Below are 25,437 nucleotides of genomic sequence, written 5' to 3'. Positions count from 1 at the left end.
GTTCTTGGCCAGTAGCTGACATAGAATTGACATTGTGTGTGAATGGATAAATGCATGAATGAAGGCATTTACCTTTTCTGGACTTCATGTTCTTTCTTTGTGAAATGGAAATAATCATATCTATTCCACAGGGTTGTCATGAGACTTACAAATACTATATGAAAGGGTCTGACAGGGAAAATAAATGGTTATTATTATTATTATTACTCATCGATGCACCCACACCATCTTTCCAACCCAGCCCACTGCTCGCTGAAGTGAAGCAAACATCAAGACCAGTTACTGAAGCCCCACATCCATGTCTTCCTGGTAGTGTGTCACCAACCCCAGAGCTGGGCTTAGAGTGGAGGCTGCTTGTAGCTAACTCTGGGGCAGTGGGCCATTTTATTTTAGGGTGTTTATTTCTTGCATGCAGGGGAAAGTCGGGAGATTCAGGAAAAGGGGGATAAAGGAAAGAGAGAGGAAGGAAAAAACTCAAAGGCAAAACAAGACAGCTGCAGCCCACTCTGCTTAGGTAACACAGTGCAGCCTTCCAGTTACTTAGCTCCAGAGGCCATTAAAATTAGATCCGGTACTGAGATGAAAAAGCCAGAAGGAGCTGGGGAGGAGGATACAGGGGCCAGTTGCATTTTAAAAACTACTGATAGATAAAAGTTCCTCTACTGTGAACTTTCCGCTTCCAAACTTTTACAGATTTGAATGGAGCTATGTACCAGGGGGAAATCAAATCTCATCTTGGCACCGATGTCTTTAATGTCCACGTGTGTCATGTAGGCCTGCCCACCAAGTTGTTTGTCTACCATGTATTTGCTGAGTTTATTAGTTGGGAGATACAGTATTTTGTGACCAACCCTGGTGGCGTAGCAGTTAAGTGCTATGGCTGCTAACCAAGAGGTTGGCAGTTCAAATCCACCATGCACTCCTTGGAAACTCTATGGGGCAGTTCGGTCCTATAGGGTCACTATGAGTCGGAATCAACTTGACGGCAGTGGGGTTTTTTTGGTAATTATATTAATCCCTTCATGTTTGGAAAATGTGGAAGTGGCAAGTGTTGAAAATGCTGGCAAGGAGTACTATTACGATGAACCTCCAAGCGGGGATAATTTAACAAACAGAAAGTGGAGAGAAAATGACAAACAATGCACTGCTTACTCGGTCCATGGATTGTATGGCATGAGGACCACTGTAAGGGCAGAGAGTAAATTATACAACATGGGACCAGGCCTGTGCAATCCTATAAGGAGAAAGGATGCAGGGGATGGAACAAGTGTTCTCTGTGCTGACTGGTATCTATGCTGGATGCCAGCCTAACTAGGAGTTCAAAGGCTGAGCAAGGTGAAGTGGTACTGATGGAGCTCTTGCAATAAGCCAAGGCTCTTTAGGCTCAAGGTCCATCGGAATCTGCCCAACATCAAACCGAGCTGAGGCTGCAAGTGCCGACGGCATGACTGCCTGGCAGCTCCCAGAGGCCCTGGTGGAGACCAGCAAGGTGGAGGGTTAACTGCCTCAGTAGATTTTTGATGTCGACCAAACAGGCCTATTTTAGGAAAAGATGCCTGTTAAATGTTGCCTCTGCAAGGAGGAAAAGAGTAGGCCTGGTTTTGAAGCTTCGAATGACTGACATACATTCCCGTTTCACAGAAATGCACCCGGGGAAGGCAAACGTGAACCTCTGTAGGCACGATGGACTTGGGAGTAAATGGACCTGCTGATGGCCTTCTTGAACAGAACCTGTGTGCGTGTAGAGAAGCTTCTCTACTTTGTGCAGAAATACTTTTTTCAAGTATTATTACTGTTTTTATTCACCTGAGAACATACTTTTCTCTGGTCTGGAACGATCATCTACGATCAGTGGGCTATGTGGGCCCTAGAGGTATGCCCACTGCCGCAGGCTGGCCTCCTTGCTGTCCCTCGGCTATATCAAGCACACTCTGGCCTCAGGCCTTGTCCTTGCTGTTCTTTCTGCCTGGGAAGCTCTTCCCTACATCTACCTGGCTCATGCCTCATCTCCAAGTCTTTGCTTAAATCCCACCTTCTCAGCGAGGCTGCCCTGACCACCCTGTCTAACACTGCAACCTGACTCCCTTCCTTTCCACCTGATTCCCCTTTCCTTACTCGACTTTTTCCTCAGCGTTTATGACCTCCAAATATACTACATATTTTCCTTTTTATCGTGATGATTGCTTATGTCTCTCTCTTCCTATTACAATATATGCCCCACAAGGGCAGGGATCTTTGTTTTATTCACTGATATACCCTAAGAGCCTGGATCAGCATCTGTCACACAGAACCAAACCAAACCAAACATGTTGCCGTTGAGTTGATTTCAACTCATAGCTACCCTATAGGACACAGTAGAGCTGCCCCATAGGGTTTCCAAGGAGTGGGTGGTAGATTCGAACTGCCAACCTTTTGGTCAGCAGCTGAGCTCTTAACCGCTGCAGCACCAGGGCTCTATCATATAGAAGGGGCTCAGTAAATATGCATGTAATGAAACAGCTCCATCTTGCCAAGGGCTGACACGTTAGACTGAGTTTTAGACAGATCGTTCTAGAGCTGGATTTCTTCAAGGGCTTTCCAAGGAATTCCACTCTGAGAGCTGTTCAGAGAAAAAGCAGTCTGCCCTCCCTTAGAGGTTCCCGGTGCACGTTAGCATGCCAACTCCTCTCCCTTTGCTGTTTTACTTTCTTCATAGAACTCATCATTATTTGAAGTTCTCAAATTACTTACAAATTTATTTCTTCCCCCTCCTGCTAGAATATAAGCCCCATGACAGCATCAAACTTGTCTGTCTTACTCACCACATGGTCCCAGCAGTTAGATGAGTACTGGCACGTAGTAGGTTCTCGACGCAGTTTTGATGACTGAGCAATTTAAGGCTCTTAGAAGTCCCACAGCAAAGGACTTAGTTTTCTGTGTATGGAAGACCTAGTCGTATTTCTCTTCCTATCACACTTCGCAAATGCTGCCCAGTGGCAGATGATGTGGGCCTCTGCTGACTGCAATTCTAGGAGTCACTGTAGGCCATGACACTTAGCAGGAGTGGGGATGGAGAGCTTTAGCTAAAACATAAGGAAACCACTGGCCATGGTAGCTGGAACCTGGTGCTGAGGCTGGAGCCCTGTTCCCTGGAGGAGCTCAAAGCAGGATCAGGCCTTCTGCTCCCTGCCAGTCTGGCCCCTTGCCAGCTGCAAGGCCAGCTTTCCACACATGGCAACTCAGGGTAGATGCTAAGCTTTAAGGATTAATACCCTGCCTTTTGCAGAGCCCAGTGCCCACATCAAATATACTTCAGCTGGGCACTGGAAACCCCAGACAAATGAGATAATGAAACTCAACCCTCATTAAGGGGAAGCGGCAGTGCCAGTGATCAGAGCCTGCAGGGGAAGGTGTGGGGAGATGTGAGCTCCAGGGGACCGTGGCTGCACCCAACTGTCTTTGGTTTAGCACAAAGAAATATCCCTGGGCTAGGAGAAAAGACGAGAGGTAGGAGGGTCTTTGGAAATTGGTCTCATCATCGCAGTCATTACTTCCATTTATTGAGCAGTTACTACATGCCAGACGCTGATGGAGTCCTCTCAACAGCCCTGTGAGATAGGTGTTTTATAGAGGAGGAAGACGAAGCTCATAAAGAGTAAGGATTTTCCTAAGATCATGGGGTGAGTGAGTAGCCAAGCTGGGGGGAGAAACTCAGTCTTTGGACTCCTTGCCCAGTGCTCTCTCCTCTACTCTCTGTGGCTTCCTGAGCATGAGCCTCAGTCATTCTGTGCCTTTGTGTCCTGGGCATGCCCTGTTCTCCACTCTCCTGCTTGGACCAGCTAGATGAGAGGAAGGCAAAGAGGAAGAGTGGGCACAGCCATTCCCCAGCCTCCTGCGGGGCTCCCAGTCTGCACCCTTGCCCCATCCTCTCCACCTCCAGGTGCACATGTGGAGGGCAGCTCCCAGGTGAAGCCAGCACACCTATCCTCTGCAGCCTCCTGTGCCCTTCGCCCTAAATTACAAACAATTTCCGCAGGGCAGAGGCATTCTGGAATTTCATAAGGGCTCTCTCAGCTGAAACCTCTTTTGGCTCCCACCCTACTCCTGGATGGAGCACTGGTGGCACAGTGGTTAAAAGCATGGCTGCTAACCAAAAGGTCTGCAGTTCGAATCCACCAGCCCCTCCTTGGAAACCCTATGGGGCAGTTCTACTCTGTCCTATAGTGTCGCTATGAGTAGGAATTGACTCACTGGCAATGGGTCTAGTCCTGGGAGCTGAGGCCACTGAGGTGGAGAAGGGTGACAAGGCAATCACCAGCTGGTGGGAAGCCGGAAGGAGAAGTCAGAGTTCCTGATATCTGGTAGGTATTTGATCGTCATTATTATTAACGTGTACTATCCATTTGGAGGCTTTATCCTCCCTTCCTCCTCTCAGGTCTTCTGCCGGGGCCTTCTTGCCCCTTCCCTTTCCTGCCATGAGGTGTGTGCTTAGGTAATGCCAACTGTGTTTCTCGGGGAGCACCAATGACGGGCATGTAGGAGGTGCTCAATAAGTACCTGCAGGGGAATCATTAGGATACGGGGAGAAGATGCGCCTTGCAGAGGGTGGGTGCTCAGAACTGTGTTGACTGAAGGCAAGGAAGCAATCCTGGTCAAATCCAAGAGAAATGACAACGGCCGATCTGCCACCGTTCCCTGCCCCTTACTGGAGATGGGCGTGTTGATCAGGTACCCTCCCGCTTGCTCCCGTGTAGGTAGGAGCAGGTTCCTCTCCCACCTTCCTGCCCCTGGCCTCAGAGTCCCTGTTCTCTCGGGGTTCTGGGCTCAATTAGATTTTATCCAGAGGCAGAGGAAGGGGAAAAGTAACTTCCATAGAATCATCCCCTCAGCGTTAATGGCCCATAGTAGTGATAATGGTGCTAGCAGCCAACACTTTTCAAAGCAGAGAACTTTTACAGATGTTATCCTAGTTGCTCCCCTTAATGACCCTGTGAGAGAGGTATTGTTTTACCATTCCCTGTTTCCAAATGGGGAAAATGAGGTTAAGGGACCCCCGCTCAAGTTAACACTGCTACCAAGTAGCACTGGCCAGCACTCAAAGCCCATGAGTCCTGTAGCACACTCAGAAGGTAATTTGAACATTCCAAAACCTGAGCTGCTCCTGCTGGCAGATCACACCTCTATGCCTGATGCAAGCTTGTGTCCAGCTTTCTCGGGCATCCAGGCCTGGTGGCGCAGTGCTTAAGAGCTCGACTGCTAACCAAAAGGTCGGCAGTTCAAATCCACCAGCTGCTCCTTGGAAACCCTATGGAGCGGTTCTACTCTGTCCTGTAGGGGCGCTACGAGTCGGAATGGAATCAATGGCAAAGGGTTTTTTTGATACCCAGACACAGGGGCTCCTCAATCAGATACCTGCCTGCAGGAACCTCCCGAGACCCCCAGGCTGGGACCAGCTGGACAGGGTTGCCTCAGTCACTCCTGGCAGCTACAGAGAAGCCTACCTTCCATTCCATTCAGAGCCCTCCCCCTGATTCCTTAGCCTCAAGCCCTAAGACTAAGCTACCTCCTGGGCTTGGCCTACCCTCTGCTCCAGCCCCCATCACTTAGGAGAACTCAGCACTTAGGAGTTAGCACTGCAAGGGGAATCCCTGAGTCACAGTAGCCGCAGGTAGGATGGGACCCTGCAGAAAGGGCAGCTCCCAGATGAAGCCAGCGCACCTCCTGTCCTCTGCAGCCACCTGGGCCCTTCATTCAAGCACCACATCAGTAAATCAGAAACCCTCCCCTTGCAGTGCTAACTCCTAAGTGCTGAGTTCTTCTCACTCTGAAGCCAAAGGGCAATGTCCCAAGGAGATTGTTGGAGGGGATGTACCGCCCCTTTTCTTGGCTAAAGGAGGACCATGCCTTCCTCCCTTCCACCTAACCCTACCACACCCTTCTTGGAACCCCCACCATAGCTGAAGTTATGATAAAGCCCAGTGTCTGTCAGCTACCACCACCTTCGTAGGCTGCTGTGGGTTCCTCACGCTTGGAGGAACAATTAAGGGGTTTAGGTAGTTGGAGACAAACAGCCATATAGGAGGCAGGGCCCAGCCTGTGTCAATAATAGTACAAAACCCCTCTCATTTGTCAAGCGCTTAGTGGAGGCAATCCTTTTAGGAGCAGTTGCACTGTTTGACTCTTATAACCACCCTGTGGGGTGGGAAAGCCAGGTGCTTTATGCCCACATATTCATGAAGAAACTGAGGGCCAAAAGAGAAGAGAGACCCCCCCTGGGGGTCCCCGTCAGGCCTGAGTATCCCGTCTAGACCGTGGCAGACACCGATGGCTACCTAGGAGCATCTGCATTCTCCTCTTCCTGGGCACACAGCTCGACCTCATCTCCCAGACTCCTTTGCAGCTAGGTATGGCAAGTGACTGAGTTCTAGCCAATGGATATGAATAGAAGTGAGTCCTGTTTTGGGGCCAAGGCTTTTCCAAAGCTGTGTATATCCATGCTCTATTCTGCCTGCCATGAGCAGGATGCAGCCAACCATGAGGCTCTAGGGGATGGAGGAGCCATAAAATGGAAGGAGCCTGGGTGCCTAAAGAGTTACCTGCCAACCAGGAACACCCTCATTGGAAATAAACTACTGTGTTTGAGCCCATTATACTTTTTTTGGATCTATGAGGGTCAGCAAAAAAGAAGACCCTCAATGAGATGGATTGACACAGTGGCTGCAACAATGGGCTTAAGTATAACAACGATTGTGAGGATGGCACAGGACTGGGCAGTGTTTCATTCTGTTATACATAGTGTTGCTATGAGTCAGAACCGACTCGATGGGACCTAACAACAACAGCAATGATGTGTTACCACAGCCTAACCTTCTCTATTGCTTTTCTATCTGTCTGTCTATCTAGTCCTTGGGTGGTATAAACAGTTGAGGCAGTTGGCTGCTAACTGGAAGTTTGGAGGTTCAGACCTACCCAGAGGCACCTCAGAAGAAAGGCCTGGAGATCTACTTCTGAAAAATCAGCTATTGAAAACCCTATGAAGCACAGTTCTACTCTGACACACATGAGGTCACACATGGCATCACCATGTGTTGGAATCTACTCAACAGCAACTGGTATATATACATATATGTACATACATATATCCCCACAGCGATGGACTCAAATATCAAACATACCAATGACCGTGAAGGTGGCATCAGACTGGGCAACATTTCCTTCTGACTCGAAGGCAGCTAATAAACTAATAACAACATAAATGTATATATATGTGTGTGTGTGAGTATATAGAATACATGTGTTTAGCCATGTTCAAGGCTTAAAGGGCAAGGATTCCTGGGTCACTCTGGGAGGGGCACTTTCTAACCCTTGGTCTCTGTCTTCTCCCCGGGAGGTGGACACTATCCAGAAGGACAAATGGGCACTAACTATATCCTCGGGGAAACCCGCCCTTTTAGGGCAGGGGAGGGAGCAGCACGGTTCTGAATACTAGTGGTCCACAGAGGCCTGGTGTGTGTATCTGCCCCACTCTCTGGAAGATCCTGTCTCCTTGTGTTAGGTGGAGGTCTCCTGAGTGGTGGGCTCAGAAGGGGGGCTGCCTGCTGTTGTTGTCTGGAAGCTGAGCTATCATGGTCTGGACTGTCCCTCTGCGGCCCGTGCCCTTTCTGCAAATTACCCACTCTCTGTTCTCAGATGGCCTTTGCCAGTCCACTGAGGGCTGGCCTTTCCCTCAGACACATGGTGCTGGCCCTTTAGCCCCTGCAGGGGGACGCAAGCTTGCTGAGCCTGTAACACCTTCCTTGCTGCCTCCCTCTGTCATCTCTCCTCTGAGGGCAGTTCAGGGCGTGTGGGCCTGGGCTCCTCCTCACCTCCCAAGGGCAGAGGTGCAGGCTCTGGACCAAGCGGGGAGTGGATGTCCTCCTGGGCTCTGCCCCTCACCTATGGTGGGCCCAGGACAAAGCACTTACCCTCCTTGGGCACCAGCACCAGCCAGATTCCACATGAAGGAACAGATGCAAAGAGCAGTTCTTGATGAAAAGACTCCTCTGTATGGGCCCAGAGAACATGCCACCTTGTCTGGGGACCTGGCTATGTACTAGAATCCCAGGGGCTCAGGTCCGTGTGGGCAGTCACGGTTATCAGAAAGATTTGGACATAAGCGGAACTACCGTGCCCTGAGAATGAGAGGCACCAGGACCTGGAGGACTGAGTTCTGCTCCAGCTGCTACGTCAGGAGGAGGGTCCGGTCAACTAAGCAAAGCAACCCTGATGAACCTTCAAAAAGTTCAGAAGCCCAGGTCCCACTGGTGAAGATTCTGATTACCTGCTTTGGGGTGAGGTCCTGGCATCTGATTGTACCTAACTTCTGACGATGCTGTGCGGGGCCAGGGTGGAGAACCATTGCACCAGAAGAGCCTCCAACTTGCCCCTCAGATGTTGTTGTGGTTGTGGTTGGGTGTTGTCGAGTCAATTTTGACTGAGCAACTCCATGTGACAGAGAAGAACTGCCCCAAAGGGTTTCCAAGGCTGTGAATCCTTATGGAAGCAGACTGCCATCTTTGTCCCGCAGAGCGGCTGGTAGGTTCATACTGTTAGCCTTTTGGTTAGCAGTTGAGTGCTTTAACCACTGTGCCACCAGGGCTCCCTTTTCTACTCCCAGTCCCCCTCATTCTACCACCAACATCTTTCATCACCTCCCAGCTTTCAGCATCTGCCTTAGTCAATAGATATGAATAAAAGAATTAAGATCTTGTGCTTATCAGGTGAGCTAGTACATATGACGCTGCTAATACAGGGCCTGGCACAAGGTTAGTGCTCAAGAAATGGAAACCTCCCCACCCACTGTGCCTTCCCCTTGGCCTGTTGGAATGCCTCATTCAACCCCAGTAAAGCCTAATTGTTCTCAACGAGTTCTTTCTCTCTAAATGCTTTTCATTTTTGATTCCTGAGCTTGTAGGAGCTGCTGGAGGGAAGTGGTTCGGCTTGTCAGGAAACAATCCTGACTGTTGGGGAACAGTCAGCTGCAGAGGCAACATTCTCATCAGCTAAAGTGGATAATCCAAATGCAGACAGTTGAAAAGTGGCTGGAGTCACAGAAACGGTGGCCTTCAGAGGCTAATTACTACACGTTTGGATATTTTTAGGCATCCGCCACAGAGGCTTCCCACTTTCCACATGGCTGAGCTTGCTTTCAAATTTAAAATCCCTGACTTGGAGTTAAATTTCTTCCACAACTTTTACTTCTGTATGGCAAATCACGTGCCCCAAACCAGAGTGACAATGCGCTGTAATGGACAGAGTACTGAATTAGGAAATAGGAAGTCTGTAAATCTCATTCCAGAGTCCCCTGGTACTGGCGTCACCAAGCTTACTGAACCTCTGTGGTCTCTGGTCCAGGAGCTGGACTAGATTTGTGTTTCTCAGGCCCTGATCCATTGCCAGGCTACACCAGACTCACCTGGAGCATGTTTGAACAAGTTCTGATGTCCTGCCCTACCCTCAGAGTCTCCAACTCAATTAGTCTGAGGTAAGGCCTGAGCATTGATATTTTTTAAAAAAGTACCACAGTGATTTTAATGTACGGGCAGGTTTGGGAACTATGGGATCAGGTGATATTTTCTGAGCCTACTTTCCTTACCAGCATCATTCACCCAGCTGGCCGCCTTCTCCTCATTGAAACACTCCACTTTCTTGGTTCCAGGACACCACATTATCTTGGTCCCCTTCTTCCCTTATGGCCCACCTTCTCAATCTCCTTTCCTGCTTCCTCTGTGTTCCACATCTAAATGTTGGTGCACCCCAGTGTCCTGAACCCACTTCTTCTCTATCTAGACTCTCTCCCTTGGTTTTTGCATCTACTCCCGTGGCTTTAAATCCTATCCATAAGCCGATGGCTTCTCAGGTCTGAATCTGAGCCCTGATCTTTCCGCAGAAATGCCTGCTTTTCTTTACCTAGTTGTCTAATAGCCATCTCAAAGTGAACATGTCCAAAACAGAACACTTGGTCTCACCCTAACCCTTCGATCTGTTTCTCCCTAGTCTTCCCATTCTCCATGCAGGGGATCCAGATGTTTAATCCAAAAATGTAGGCATTACCCTTGATTCCTGCGTTTTCCTTTCTGCATATATCCAGTCATCAGCAAATCTTGCTGGCTCAATCTCCAAATATATCCCCGATCCACCTACTTCTCTCCAAGTACGTTGCCATGACCTGGTCTACACCTCCTTGGTCTCCCACCCGTGCTCTGCAGCTTGACTGCTCTCTCTGCCTCCATTCGTGACCTCCTGTGATCCATTCTTCACTTGGCAGCTAGAGTGTTCTTTTAAAACACCTCCTCCAATGACTCGCCATGACATTTAACAAAAAATCCAAACACTTTACCTTGACCTTGAAGTCATCCACGATCTAGCCCCTGCCTACCTCTTGAACTTTATCTCTGTGCTGCTCTCTTCTTGTTGACTTCACTCTGGCTTTCTGCCTACTCTGAGTGCAACAAAATCCTTCCCACCTTGGCAGTTTTGCAGCTGTCTGTCTGATCACATGGCTGGCTCCTTCCTGGCATTTAGGACTCAACTAAATGTAACCTCCCCAGGCAGCCCTTCCCTGACTACCCAATTTGAAATAGATATCTAGGTACTCTCTCCTCTTTTAAAAATTTTATTGTGGAAAAAATACATAGATAACATAAATATTGCCATTTTAACCATTTTTAAGTGTACAATTCAGTGACATTAATTACACTTATAACATTGTGTTGCCACTACCATTATCTATTTACAAAACTTTTTCATCACCTCAGACAGGAACTTGGTACTCCTTAAGCAAAATTTCCCATTCTCTTCTCCCCCCAGCTCCTGATAACCAAAAATCTGCTTCTGCCTCAGTGCATTTGTTTATTCTATAAATTTCATATAAGTGGGTTCATACAATATTCCTCCTTTTGTGTCTAACTTATAACAGTACAATGTTTTCAAGGTTCAGCTACATCATAGCACGTATCAGAGCGTCATTTCTTTTTATAGCCAAATAAAATTACATTGTACGTGTATACCATGTTTTGTTTATCCATTCATCTGTCGATGGACACTTGGGTTGTTTCTACCATTGGCCACTGTGAATAATGCAATAACGAACATTGGTGTACATGTGTCTGTTTGAGTCCCTGCTTTCAAGTCCCTTGAGTTCATACCTAGGAGTGGCATTGCTGGGTCATATGGTAGTTCTGTTAGGCACTCTCTTCCACATTACTCTGTTTTAATTCTCTGTACAGCTCTTACAACTGTCTGATATTTTACAGTTCCTGATATTTTTCTTGTTTGTTTGCCTATTGACCATCTCTTGCCTCTAGAATATAAAATCCGTAAGGACAACAACTTCATTTGTTTTGTTTACCACTGTGTTCCTAGTGCTTAGAACACCACTTGGCACATTGTAGGCACTCAACAAATATTTACTAAATGAATGAATAAATGCAAGTTCCCTGCCAGTTCTTGAGGTACGTGATATATTTAGCATATTTAATAATTAATTATGTTATTCCATTTAAAAGTTTTGTGGAGCTCAAGAATGTTATTTTGAATGTAGAATAATTGGACAGAGTTTCACTTTTTCTTGTAGTTATTTGTCTGTCTTGCATATTTAGCCGTGAATTCCATAAAGGCAGGGGTCATGCCTTATACATTTTCAAATGTCCCCAGAGCTCAGGTTTGTGCTGAGCTCCATCAGTGTTCACTGAAGGATGAATGGATGGTCTTCTTATGGGCTAAGGGAGGAGATGGAGCTGGAGAGTAGGGAGTAGGGAGCCAATATCAAGGTACCATGATATTGGTCCTCAGGCTCTGTTCTGTTTTCTACTTTCTGGCCTTGCTGCCTCCAAATCTCTTTCATTCCTTCCTCGTATGTGGTGAGGATAAGGCAACATCACCAGCAGCTTCCCCACCTGGTGCGACCTCTGGCTCTAAGGGGCAATCTGGTAGAGGCAGTAAAGTGTGGTGGGTGAGAGGTTAACTCTGGATTGTGTGTTGGCTATGTGACTTTGGGCAAGTACTCAATCTGTCTGTGTCTCAGTTTCTTTATGAGTCAAAAGGAGAGAATCATGTGTAGATGGTCACAGGATTGCCTTGACGATTAAATGAGAAAATGCATGCAAAGTTCTTTGTGTGCTATCTCACACTCAGTAATTGCTCAATAATTGTCGGCCATTTTAAGGATCCCCCATAGTTCTGGCCTTTAGCTGGGATCTGGGGTACCAGGGTTTTCTGGCTAGGATTTCCTTCTCTCTCCCTACCCTTTGCAGCCATAGGCTAGTCACCTGGAGCCTTTCTCTGCCTTGCTTTTTTGCAGCCCAGATAATGATAGCTCCCCTTCCCTCCAGCACTGCTGTGTGGATTAATTAGTGTTAATTAATGGGCTTTGAAAATGAAAAGCACCTAGGTAAGTGCTGATCCTGATTATTAATGGGAGCCACGAGCATAGAGAAGGTGCTGAACAGGGTCCTAAAATTATACAGATTAAAGAACAATGAGAGGAGGTGAGAAAGTGGCTATTAAGCTCTGAGGTTGGGCCCCAGGTCTGCCAGGCTGCCAAGGTGTTCCAAACAGAACAAAAACTCACAGTCGTTCTTATGCAAAAACTACTTGGTGAGCCAAGGAGGTGGGATACCTTCAACAAATGTCACAGCCTGGAAGGGACTCCTGCTGACCACTGAGCCAAAGCTGCCCCCTTGGAGGAGGGCTACAGCCAACCCAGCACGTTTGCCCCTTTAAATAATGAGTCATGCCCATGTCCTCTGAGTCAGGAAAGTGCTCCCCATCATAATGTAATAATAAAAATTACCATCTATTTCCTACTCACTATGAAAGTTTAGTTACCTAGTAAACACCCCAAACCCATTGCCGTCGAGTCAATTCCCACTCCTAGCAACCCCGTAGGACAGAGTAGAACTGCCCCAGAGGGTTTCCAAGGCTGTAATCTTAGGGAAGCAGGCTGCCACATCTTTCTTCCATGGAGCGGCTGGTGGGTTTGAGCTGCTGACCTTTTGGTTTGCAGCTAAGTGCTTTAGCCACTGTGCTACCAGGGGTCCTTAGTAAACACCAGGCATTAAAAATTTTATATGAATGCAATACCTCTGTCTTTGGAGGGGTCAGATTTATTGAGGCATGCTTTACATAGAGTCAAATTCCCCCTTTTTGTTGTACAGTTGTAGAAGTTTTGAGAAACACATACCGTTGTGTAAGCACCACCACAAGCAGGATCTAGAACAGTTCCATCACCCCTCCCCCAATTCCTGCAAGTCCCTTTGTTGTCACCCCTCTCCCCATCCCAGCTCCTGATCTGTCTTCTGTTCCTGTAGTCTTGCCTGCTCTAGAACACACAAATGAAATCATGCAGCAGGCAGCCTTTCGACCCCGGCTCCTTTCACCTGGCATGACGTGCTGGAGCAAAGTGCACTGAGATGAATGCACAGAAAATCCACGCATTAAGAGTTTTATGTGTGTGGATGGTCTCTTTCAACCTTCAAAACAACTCCGACTTAGGTATTATTGTTATCCTCTTTTTACAGACCGAAATTGAGGTGTAGCAATGTTAATTAACCTGATTAAGGTCACACAGCTAGTAAATTGTGGAGCCAGGATTTAAACGAACTCAGAATTTCTGACCTCTAAGCCCGGGGATTTAATCACGGGACTCCATGGACATATCAGGACCTGAGCTTTCTAGAAGCCATCATTAGCAAAGTTAGTTAATTGCCAGCATCGACTGTACCCTCATTTCAAGACACCCTTCTTGTCTCCTGAACTCATTCCTATCTCCTCAAAATTCACTTCCTCTTCTACTTGGTTTACAGACCCATGACTGACACCTAGGTTACAGCTTCCCATAGAAATACCACAGTTCTCACAGGAGGCAGAAGCTCCCAGGATCGTGGGATGTGGGTCTCTGAATCAAGAGGCAGCGTGTTCTAATGAGACAGGAACGAATTCAGGGGACAAGAAGTGGATCTGGACTTGCAGAAATGAAAGGTTAGATTTCATGTGTTATGAGAATCTCAGCCTGGTTTCTTTTAGACTCAGTGCCTAATTTCATTTCAGCTGCTACTTTCTTGGTTTTGAGCATCCATTTACAAGTCCAGTGGGGTCTGGGGGAGCAGTGTGGTTTGAAACCACAAAACCATTTCCATTCCTTTGTAGAAATGCTGAGCTGGGGCTGTGGAAGGCAGTGTTGGATACGGACTCAGCAATTAGTACACCAACAAGGGCATTTTCCTTGAACTGGGTCCCCAGTGACCGTGGCTGGTAGGGAGAGGAATGAACTGGGTTCCTATAGCCCATGTGACCCTCTTCTTCCCCCACCATATCAGTAATTATTAAGATGTGCACAAAAATGCATTGACCTAATTGGAGGTTTCATAAATATAAATAAAGTAAATGTTTATGCCTAAGGATGCCTGGGCAGGAAAGGAGGACGGAGAGAGTTGCTGATGCTTGGAAGGAGAGTGAGGGGGATCCTCAGGGCTGCCAAGAGAAAACCAGGGAGCACTGGATTGCATGGGCAAGGAGGGAACTCCCAGGGCCTGGCCATGGAACCAGGAACACTTCATCTCTGGGGCTGGCTGAGCTGGAGCTTTCCCACTGGGGTGCCCTGGCCAATGGGTTGCATCTGTTTTGGGACACCGATCCTATCAGCCCTCAGGGCTGCTGGGCAGGGCCTGGAGGGACCTAAGGAGTGGGCCCAGAAGCCCATACTAGTGACCTCTGGAAGCAGCAGTTAGTCGGTTTACCCCAGTGTGCTGGGAAAACATATTTCCTCTTTGTGCTTTGAAGTAAATAAGGTTGAAAGCGAAGGTGCCTGGGTATGGGAAACATGGAGCTTTCCAGTATTGATTTCCAAGTGGGAAAGAGGATTTAAAAAAAAAAAATTGTGCATAACCCTTCACTCCCTTCAAAATGCTGACATATGATCTCATTTCATTCTCAAAAACTCTGCATAGGAGGCAGGCACATAGTTTGAACATTATCCTTTCTATTTCACAGATGAGGACATGGAGGCCCAGAAAGATGAAGCTAGTTACTCAAGGTCACCTAGTGACCAGGTGGTTTTCTAATTCAAGAAACCGCGCCATTCCCCTCATCACACACCTTGTGGGGCCTGGCACTCTTGGGATCCTCGCCTTTTCTTCCTTACCTATTTCTGGTGAGCCTCGCATCACTATACCTCTTGCATCTGAGTCTCCTTGCCTCTGGTCTTTTCCTCCTTCCAGTTCCTCCTGCACACCCCTCTGCTGGCCGCATCTTGAATGCTGCTTCCCCCTCATTGCACCTCTCTCTCAGGATTCTTCCATGGCCCCCTTTATTAAGGGATCATATCCAAAATCTAAGCTTAACAGTTCAGCCTCCAAGGTCTGACCTCATCCAAACTTCCTGGTCTCATCTGGCCCCATGTGGACCCTCTGTCCATCCAACTCTGAATGCCTCCATCCTTCAAGCTCTGCTGTGGTCCCACCTCCTCAGGATGACTTCTCTGATCATCCCGGCCCAGGCTGCTCCTTCCCTTCTCCAACACCTGTCACAAGTGCCACCACAGCCTGCCTTGTGTTGCTGGTTACCCTTTTCTTTCCATGTATACATCTGCCCCCCACCCCCACCCCATTAGACCCTGTGCTCTTTGGGTAGGTGTCTGACAACACAAGACCAGTTTAGGACTCGGGACAGCCTGCTCGATCCCCCCTTGTGTTGTGACCGGGATGGTGGTCCTACCCTCTGTGCTTCCTTATTCATAACATGGGAAGGGGTTGAACCCAGAGATTTTGCAACTCCCATGTGGTCCTACATGAAGGACCTCATTGAGACAGTGGTGTCTCAAGAGCTCAACATTTGCTCTTCTCCGTAAATCTGCATTTTAATAGGCACAATGCTTTCAGTCCAAACAAAGAAGCTCTGACATTTTGGGATGCGGAGAGGTTCCTAGTACCCCGAATACCCCTGAAGGGGCCCATCTCCTTGTGGCTGAGGGCCAGGTCTGCTCTGTGCAGATTGTCCTACTTCCCACCCCCCTTGCTTCCCCACCTCCCCATGCAACATCAAAGGGTCCTCAGGGAACTAAGAAAATAGAAACACATTTAAATTCTTTTCCATTTCTGTCCTCTTGCATTCAGGTGACTGACTCATGCTTGCCTCATCTCCTCTGTCTCTAACTTCGGGCTGTAACCCTGAGGGGCAGGGACAACGTCTTTGTCCTAGCTCCATCTTCGTGCAGATAACTCAGATGCTGGGATTCTGAGCCTGACGACCCACCACCAGCAGGTTAGAGTTCTACCAGCTGCTGGGACCAACTCTACCAGAGATGAGGTTGGTGAGGAGGAAGAGCCAACCCAAAAGCAGAACTATAAAGTCAGGGATTTGTCTGAGCTCTGGCAGTGTCGAAGAATTGCATGGGACCAGGTTGGCCCCAATCCAGAGAGCCACACGCATGGATGCCTGGTGGAATAAAGGGAACTTGCTGAGGGTGACACGAAACTGCTGCTGTCCTGGCCTTTCCCAGCAAAGTTCTCAGGCCTGGGTTGCTAGTGACAGTTCTGCTATTTTGTCTGTTCTGTGCTCTGAGTCAGAAAAAATAGGACATTTCATCATCTCCAAGAGTGCAGCCACTTTAGTTGGTTTTGAATAGCTTCAATGTTGCTTAACAGTAGTCCCTAGCTCACAGAGTTGTTGTATCACCCATGAGATAACATGAGTGAGGCGCTTAGAATGGTGCTCGGCACATGGCCAGTGTTCAGTACATGTGAGAAGTTATTACAATATAACCTGGAGCAACAGGAAACACTACTAGTTAGTAATGGGTGGCCTGAATATTTGCTAGTTTTGATGATCTCCGTCCAGATTATTCTTACAAATATTCTATCCCAGGATTATTCAGGGCTTTCTCTCTTCGTAGTCTTTTGATCATTCCCTGTGCTCACCTCATTTTGATGCTCAGCAAAATGGAATTAGGAATTCATATTTTCTACCCCTAAAAGCGTAGTGGTTAAGCTCTATGGCTGCTCACCAAAAGGTCGGCAGTTCGAATCCACCAGGCGCTCCTCGGAATCTCTATGGGGCAGTTCTGCTCTGTCCTACAGGGCTGCTAGGAGTCGGAATTGACTTGATGGCAACGGGTTTTGGTTTTATCCGTAAAAGTGCATTTCAAATCGATTGGCAGTGATTTGGGGGCATTGATGCTGTTTTAAATGAGCAGCTTCATAGTTTTCTACAAATGTCTGTAAACGTAAGCGACCGTACATAAGGCGTGGTATTGAAGTGGTGTCATCCAGACACTGGGTGGGCTACAGAATTCAGTTCTAATAGCAGCCCCTCTGTGGGTCCTCACTAAGCTGTAACATGGGAGAAGAGAGAGCAGGACAAGCCTGGTGGAGAAATAGCACTTTTACCAGGAAGCTCAGAGAGGATGAGCCTCCGGGGCGGGCAGATCCCGCTCATCCCTGGAGGCTCGGTTGAAATGTCACTCCCTCTGTGAAAGCTTCTTGGCCAATTTCCTGTCAGAACTAATCACACCTTTCTACGCTTTCACAGCATTTTTGTCTCTACTACTGGCCTTGCATTGACTGTCCCCCCAAGTGCCCTGAGGGCAGGATTGTCTCTGATTCATCTGTGTATGCCTGCACCCGGGAGGCTCTCGGTAACGCTGGCTGATACAGGCATGGATGCCCTTGATGTGACTGACCAATTCTAGAACCCTGAAATGCCAGAAGGAGGGACTTAAGGACCACCTGGACCAATCTTCCCATTTTATAGATCCAGGAAACTGAGGCCAGGGAGGGAAAGTGACATTCCCACGACTACAGAATTGGTGGCAGAGCTGAGACTAGAATGCAGGTCCCTGTTCTGTACACCTCACATTCACAGCTACCTGCCTTCCATCTGAACCCGCTCCTCCACCTGTTGGCATTAGAGTAGGGTTTGCACTCTATAGTAGGATGGATGGGAGCTGGGGGTCCTACCTCCAAGGACACAGCTGATCCTTCAGAGCCTTCTACTGGGACCCCACAAGGTGGCCATCTTGTTGAGGAAGGTTCCCTTCCTCTTTGAAACTTCCCAGTGGAGAGACAGGCTCTTCTCCTTAACTTCGCATTCCTAGGTTTAGGACCACCTGCCCTTTGACCCCAAGGAGCTATTATAGTTTCCTATGAGGCTGGACCATGCCTTGAGTTAACAGGGCATCTTGCCCCTCCTCCTATTTCCAAGTCAGGCCTAGCAAGCACACCTTCTTTTTTCTCATGTTGTCTTCCCAGAACAGCATCCCCAGTCACCTGGTTGCCCACCTATGCCCAAAATGAACATTCTGCTGGTCTTCTTGGGCAGACCCAGGCCCCCCATGAGACACAAAAGTCCAAATCCATGGGTGTTTGGGGGAGATCAGGGAGTTTGCACAAGAGTTGGGCTTGACCCAGCTTGACCCAGCTCCCTATTTCCCTGCCTAGAGCACATGGTGGTGTGTCAGTGGTGTTGGGTAGGGGTCGACATCACAAGGTGGCCTAAACCCACCCCAGTGTTCTTTCCCCACAGCTCCTCCTGCTTCTCTCCTCTGCTCAGGTGTCCTGGCGGTGACTGAGTGACTCACCAGGTGACACCTGCTTCGTCTGGCTCCTGTTCTCAGGTTCTCACTTCTCCCACTTGCCTGGGGGATATGCTGCAGGGGCTGGGCCCAACGTGCTCCATCAAGAGGGAAGGCCTCACCGAAGCACTCCTTGGGCCTAGGGAGCTTGCCAGGGTTTTCCAAGGGTGCGCCAATTAGCCCACAATCTTCTGTTTCTCCCTCTGCCCAGACCATCACATCTGCCCTGGGAGGCATCCCTCTTCCCCATGTGCATGTTTAGCTTTACTGCCGACAAAGTAATGCATCACCAGATGAGGTATCCACTCCCATTTTACAGACAAACTAACTAAGATTCAGCATAATGTAGTGGAAAGTACATGGACTTGGGAGTCAGACCAGACTGCGGGCCAATCCTGTCTCGACCTCTTTCTAGATCAGTAACCTCGGCCAAGCTCTTCAACCTCTTTGAGCATCAGCTGTTTTATTTATTAGGAACGATGCCTCCCTTACAGGGTTTTGATAACAATGAAGAGATGCATAGTGCCTGGCCCTTAGAAGGTTTTCCAGAAATGGGAACAATTGCTGTAAATTATGCATGTTGGCAAATGGCTAATCTGGGCCTGGAACCTGTCTCCTTCCATGTAGGTCCCTGCAGTTTTCTTCTTTCCACTTTGTCCTTCCCCACTTCCAGCCCCAGTCAGAGTTCTGTTGGTGATCGATGGAGCAGCACCTGCATTCCAAATGCCACACTGAAGTGATGAAATACAGATTGTCCCCTGATTATAGCTCCTCTTCGAGCCTCAGTGGCTCCCTGCTAGCAGTGGCTGCCCTGCCATACATTCTCCACCACTCCTTCTGAAATACGGGCTCCAGACAGTAATTAGGTTCAGGGGAAGGAACTCATCTGACAGAACCGTGGCAATACCTTGAGGACGCCTGACTCCAACGGCAGCAGCAGTACCAAAGAGTGAGAAGATAAAGGAGGCATTTTCCTGGCAAAAAAGGGAAGCCTCAGAGGGCACAAACTCTTTTAAAGGTGGGCTATTGGCGGTTCCACCCCTCATTTGTCAGTTTGTTGTACTGTGGTGGTTTGCATGTTGCTATGATGCTAGAAACTGTGACACAGGTATTTCAAATAGCTGCAGGGTCATCCATGGTGGACAGGTGTCATCAGAGCTTCCAGACTAAGATGGACTAGGATGAAAGGGTTAGTGATCTACTTTGGGAAATTAGCCATTGAAAACCCTATGAGTCACAGCAGAATATTGTCTAATACAGTGCTGGAAGATGAGTACCCTAGGTTGGAAGGCACTAAAAATACACATAGGCCACAGCAATGGAGTTGAGCATAACAACAATCATGAAGGTTACCATGTTACCATGCAGAAGCAGGTAATATTTTGTTCATGGGGTCACCATGAATCATATCTGGCTTGATGGCAATCAATGACAACAACAACCATTGCTGGTTGTGTGGGGCCCTGAGGAATTCCACCTTCTGTGTGGGCATTTCTTCCCAGGGTTTGGAGAATGCTTTATGCTGGGGCTCCACCAAGTAGCTAATGCTGGACTTTGAATAATAGGACATTCTAGCTGAAAGGGATCTTAGCAATATATTAGTCAACTCCCTACCCCAGCTAATTTCAGAGAGGAGGGCCAGTGGCCCTGAGAGGGGGTGCAATCTGACCAAGGCCACACAGCCTATTGGCCACAGACCTGAGCCTTTGGCCCAGTTCTCTCTACCCTCAGCTTCAGATCATTCAATTCCCTTGCGTTCAATGCAGCCAAAGGGATAGAGTGGGCCCAGCAGGGAGGAGTTGGGGGAGTCAAAGGCAGAGGAAAAGGGACTCCCCCAGGTGCAGAGAAATCCACTGTGCTCACATGATGGGTTTCTAAGGGCAGGGAGGAACCTTGGGTCCCAGCCTATGGAAGGGCAATGCAATGATTCCTATGCCTCAGGGATGCTGCCTGAGGCAGATTCCTAAAAAGGGACCCTTTCTCCCATCACCCAGGTTGACATCTCTGAGTTTTTTAGCAATACGCTGTGTTTGGCACCTTAGTGTTTGGGGACAGAGACTGGGTTTCACATGCTCTGCCAGGGCCAGGCAGGCCTTTTTGGAGCATAATGGTGACCACAGGGGCAGGTTCTCCAGGATTCACAGTCCCACCTGCTACTATCCTCTAAGACAGACACTCAGACAAATTGGCAGGCTCTCCAGCAGCCACAGTCCCACCTGATACTACCCTCTAGGATAGACACACAGCCAAATCAGCTCTGCCCTGGACAAGCGTTTGGGGCAGGTGGCCACACGCTGAGGAGTCCACAGTGAGAAGGTTCTCAGCTATTGCTCGGGTCGTTCTTGAGGCTGCTACCCCTGAGGATGCCCCCTAGGTCAGGACTTGTGAATGGTGATCGTCCTCAACTGTCTTGACAACTGAAATAGCTAACATGCCAGGCAATAAATAAAGGAGCCCTGGTGGCACAATTGTTAAGCACTTGGCTGCTAACCAAAAGGTCATTGGTTGGAACTCACTCAGTGGCTCTGTTGGGGAAAGACCTGGCAATCTGCTCCCATGAAGATTACAGCCTAGAAAACCCTATGGGGGCAGTTCTACTCTCTCACATGGGGTTGCTATGAGTCAGAATCCACTCAACCGGCACCTAACCTAACAAAAAGCATTATCTTATTTACCCACTGCTGTCAAGTCAATTCCGACTCATAGCAACCCTATAGGACAGAGTAGAACTACCCCCTAAGGTTTCCAAGGCTGTGCTGCCACATCTTTCTCCCACAGAGTGGCTGGTGGCTTCAAACCGCCGACCTTTTGATTAGCAGCCGAGTGCTTTAACTACTGCACCGCCAGGGCTCCTTACCTTATTTAATCCTCCCCCAAAACCCATGATGTGGATACTGTTATTAGCTCTATTTTACAGTTGAAGAAACTGAGGGCAAGAGGTTAGTCACTTGCCCAAGGTCAAGCAGCTAGAGGGTGGCAGAGCTGGACTCCTGATACCGCAGTCTGGGCTCCTCCCAAGCTCCCCTCATGCTGCCTGCTGTCCCTGCCCCACTGCAGCTCAGCCTTGCCCCCCCAGCAGCTGCTCTCTTCCCGAGCCCCACTGTCTGGGGACGCCAGTGCACTCCCTCATCCTGGTCCAGGTTTCAAGTCTAAGTGACACCTCCCCCCCTTCCTCCCGCTTCCTCTAGGGAGGCTGAGACTCAAGACGAGGAGCTGCCAGTCAGGGCTGAGCCAGGCCCATGTTCTCCATGTCTCCTCAGCCTGAGCTGCCAGCTCCCATCACGTCAGTGTGACTAAAACAGACCCGGGCCCCAGTTCCGCCCTGATGATAAACTAAAGGAGTGGGGGACGATTCAGAAAATAAAAATAAAAAGTCCCTCCTGGTTTTAGAGTAGCTCTCTGCGCCTCCTCTCTGTCCCTCTGCTTCATTCTGAAGGATGCAGGGTGAGCCTGGGTGAGTGTCCTCACCAAGGGGCTCCCTCACCCAGAGGCAGTGAGAGAGCTGTGTTCCGAATCTTCCTATGCCCTTTCAGCCCAGAATGAGAGGATCTGCAGACATAACATCTTAGGATTTGGTGACACCATCATTTGAAACCTCATGCAACCCACGTCCCACTGTGGGAAGCAGTACACCGCATTTATTTAACAAATACTCTATGGCACCGCAACATGCAGACGGCCATTCTAAACTGTTAGTGGTATTCTTTCATTTACTCCTGAGGACAGCCCCCTGGGTTGCAATCCATTATCACCACATTTTATGGCTGGGAAGTGGAGGCACAGAGGTCACACACATCTAGTAGGTGGTGAGGCAAGAGGAGACCCAGGCAGCAGGTCCATGCTGTGAACACCTCAAGGTATGGCCTCCATGGGCTTTGCCAGGGATCCCCTGGGAGGGCGTAATTTTCAAGTGCTGCAGACATTCCTTTCCTTCTGGGACAGAAAGGTCTGCTGCTGATGGCCAAGTGCTACTTCAGGGCCAAGAGGGCAGTGACTTCTGGTTTCCCATCTGGCCTTTGTAGCCCATACAGACTGCAGGGGCAAATTAATCCCAGAAAACACGGGCTGCAGCTCCCAAACAAAGCCGCGCTGACAAAGCCTTCCTCCCGCACCAGACCCCTGAGCGAATGCATCAGGGGCACCAAGCGTTTTGTAGGTTATTATGCAAACACACATGCGCCCAGGAGCCCGTGAGGCAGTCGGAGCCTTCACACCCCACAGCCTCAGCCCTGCTAGAAGTACGTTGTCATCAAGGGACTGTCAAGGGCCAAACACAGGAGATGCTGTATCTAAACAGAAGGGTGCAGTGGGGAGGGCAGGGCAGGTCCAGCCCCCACACTGACACCAGCACCTGTACCAGCTGGAGAGAAAGCTGAGGTGGGCAAGGCAGGCAGGGGGTTTCTGTCCCATCCTCACAGCTACCCCTCCCTTCCTTCCTTCCCTTCTCTCCTCCTCCTCCTCCCATCTCCCTCTGCCTCTGACAAGCTTGGAAGCATCAGTCTGATGCTCCCAGCATCTGAGATCAGGGGACCCTGCTGCTATCTGTAGAGAGGAAAATGAGCCTCATCGACCCAAATAAATAAAATAAACGCACACGGGGGAGCGGCAAAGAACCAAGTGGGATTTGGGGAGGCTCTTCTGGGGAGTGTTGAGGTCAGGGGTGTCAGCACTCCCCACTGTGGCCTATTCTAAGCCTTGGATGAGATTGGGGAAGGGGATGGTGGCCTCTTCCTCTACCATGATCAAATACTAGCCCGAGAGGGGGCCCGTGATACAGAAAAGCAGATGACAGACATCGCTGTGTATTAAAATGCAAGCGACCAGAGCGAGCCTCCTGCCGACTCTGCAATCTGCCTTGGAGAAGACTGCTAGACCAAGTTGGATTAGATGCACCGGGTGGCCCTTCCTCCTGTCACCCAGCTATTTATTTATTCCAAACAAACACACTCAAACTCTTTTTATTCTAGGTGAACAAAGCAAACATATTCTGCAGGCAGAGCCACCCCCCCATCTGCCCCAACTCAATGTGTTTTCATTAATATAAATTGTTTGCAGTAGGCAAATTAATTCTAGAAATGGCTTTTAGACACAGCAAATTGTTCTTGTAAAGCAAAGGCTGTGCAAGAGCCTTTTGTATTTTTGTATGCACTGGGGATCTTAGGTAAATATAATCATGCTGATAATGATAATCAATGCGTATTATAATGGCCAGGCTTCACAACCTGCAGCGTCTGGAGCTGATCAGAGGGGCTGGGTCCAGGGTTTGTGTTGTGTAGAGCTTCTAGAGTGGGCAAGTGACGTGAGGTACAGAAAACTCTGAAACTGAGTTCTTGCATATCTAAAATTTGCCTTTATAGAGGGTCTCTCTGTTTAAAAATACTATCATGTCACTTTGCGGTTGACATCAATGAGGCTGCTTGTGGTCAACAGGGAATAACAGGCAGTGCCCCATTTCACAGGTGAAAAAGTGAGGCCCTGAGAAGTTAAGTGATTTGGTCAAGGTTAAAACCAAACCAAACCAAAGCCACTACCATCAAGTCGATTCTGACTCATAGTGACCCTACAGGACAGAGTAGAACTGCCCCATAGAGTTCCCAAGGAGTGCCTGGTGGATTCGAACTGCAGACCTTTTGGTTAGCAGCCTGAGCTCTTAACCGCTATGCCACCAGGGTTTCCTAGTCAAGGTTACCCAGCTAGTAATTAAGTGAACTTAGATTGAAATTCAAATTAACTTGGTTAAAATCTGCTTCTTCCACCACAGAGCTCCCAAATGTCAGATATTTGGGTTCCACTGAAGATTTTTTTTTCTTAATACCATTGGCATTATTATTTATTTAATATTCTTATGTAAATTGCCTTAAGTCACCAAATCTTTTTGGTTGGCTTCATTGGCAGCAATGATATTTGTAAAACCACGGGCTTGATGTGCTTGCTGCTTCTACTACTACTATTATGATTATCAATGAAGGTTAGAATCAATACATAACTTAAAAAAATGCTCGTCCACACACTCACCTAGAATTACCAGGTATACTACCGTGCAGGCATGCCACAAAGAGCTGCAGCCGGATATAGCTGAGTTCTCATCACTACTGATCACCCCGCCCCAGTACCAGCCAGAACCGCTCGTTGCCCCCCACAAGTCCTTCCAGAGGTCTGCAGTAAATTCCCTTTCAGACCTACGTCCCTGTTGCAAACGAGAGAAGGAGCTGGACTGGGACAGAATACTGCCAGAGCTATGGATGGGGTTGGGGTTGGGGGAAGGGGTGGGGGTTAAGAGCTGCTGCAGAAAGGACTGCTGGTCAAGCCCCTTTAGGACAGTGAAGATGGGTGTGTTGAAAGGCAATGGACAGGAGGGGGTCATGGACTGCAAAGACCCCTCAATGCAGACTGAGTGTTGGCTGATGATGAGGAAGCATCGCTAATGTTGTTTTAGAGGTGAGAGTGACGGTGTAGTCAGCTGGGAAAACAGCGTATTTCTTTTAGAGATTCCTACTGACTTGTGTAGGCGTGAAGTCACATGAGGCCTGGAGTCCACCTGAAAACACGTCAGCACAAAGTCGGGGGGAGAGATGAAGCAAGTGTGGCCCAATGTGGATAACTGGGGACTCTGGGTGATGGGTATATAGGACTCATTATGTGACCTAATTTGAAAGTTTTTGTAAAAAATATTTTTTTAATTAAAAAAAAAAAAAAAAGAGACCCTAGCTCAGCGAATATAGGAGAAAACCAGTTGCCTTCAAGTCGATTCTAACCCATGGTGATCCCTTAGGTGTCAGAGTAGACCTATGCTTCCTAAGGTTTCAATGGCTGACTTTTTGGAAGTAGATTGCCAGGCCTGTCTTCCAAGG

The 25,437-nt window shown here is 48.5% G+C and overlaps 1 protein-coding gene and 1 long non-coding RNA gene across 2 annotated transcripts in view; one reads left to right on the top strand and one right to left on the bottom strand.

The window, feature by feature from the left end:
- DSCAML1 (DS cell adhesion molecule like 1) overlaps nucleotides 1–25,437 on the bottom strand; it is a 418,105-nt gene that overhangs the window by 153,054 nt on the left and 239,614 nt on the right. The gene's annotated exons all lie outside the window — the stretch shown is intronic.
- Nucleotides 9,274–25,437, top strand: part of LOC111752837 (uncharacterized) — a 43,457-nt gene continuing 27,293 nt past the window's right edge. Inside the window, exon 1 of the long non-coding RNA XR_002787732.2 lies at nucleotides 9,274–9,502. This is a non-coding gene — a long non-coding RNA (uncharacterized LOC111752837). The remainder of the gene's footprint in view (nucleotides 9,503–25,437) is intronic.

The sequence above is a fragment of the Loxodonta africana genome, chromosome 15 (genome assembly GCF_030014295.1).
Source record: "Loxodonta africana isolate mLoxAfr1 chromosome 15, mLoxAfr1.hap2, whole genome shotgun sequence".
Lineage (NCBI taxonomy): Eukaryota > Metazoa > Chordata > Mammalia > Proboscidea > Elephantidae > Loxodonta > Loxodonta africana.
This window is presented reverse-complemented; position numbering and strand designations above follow the sequence as displayed.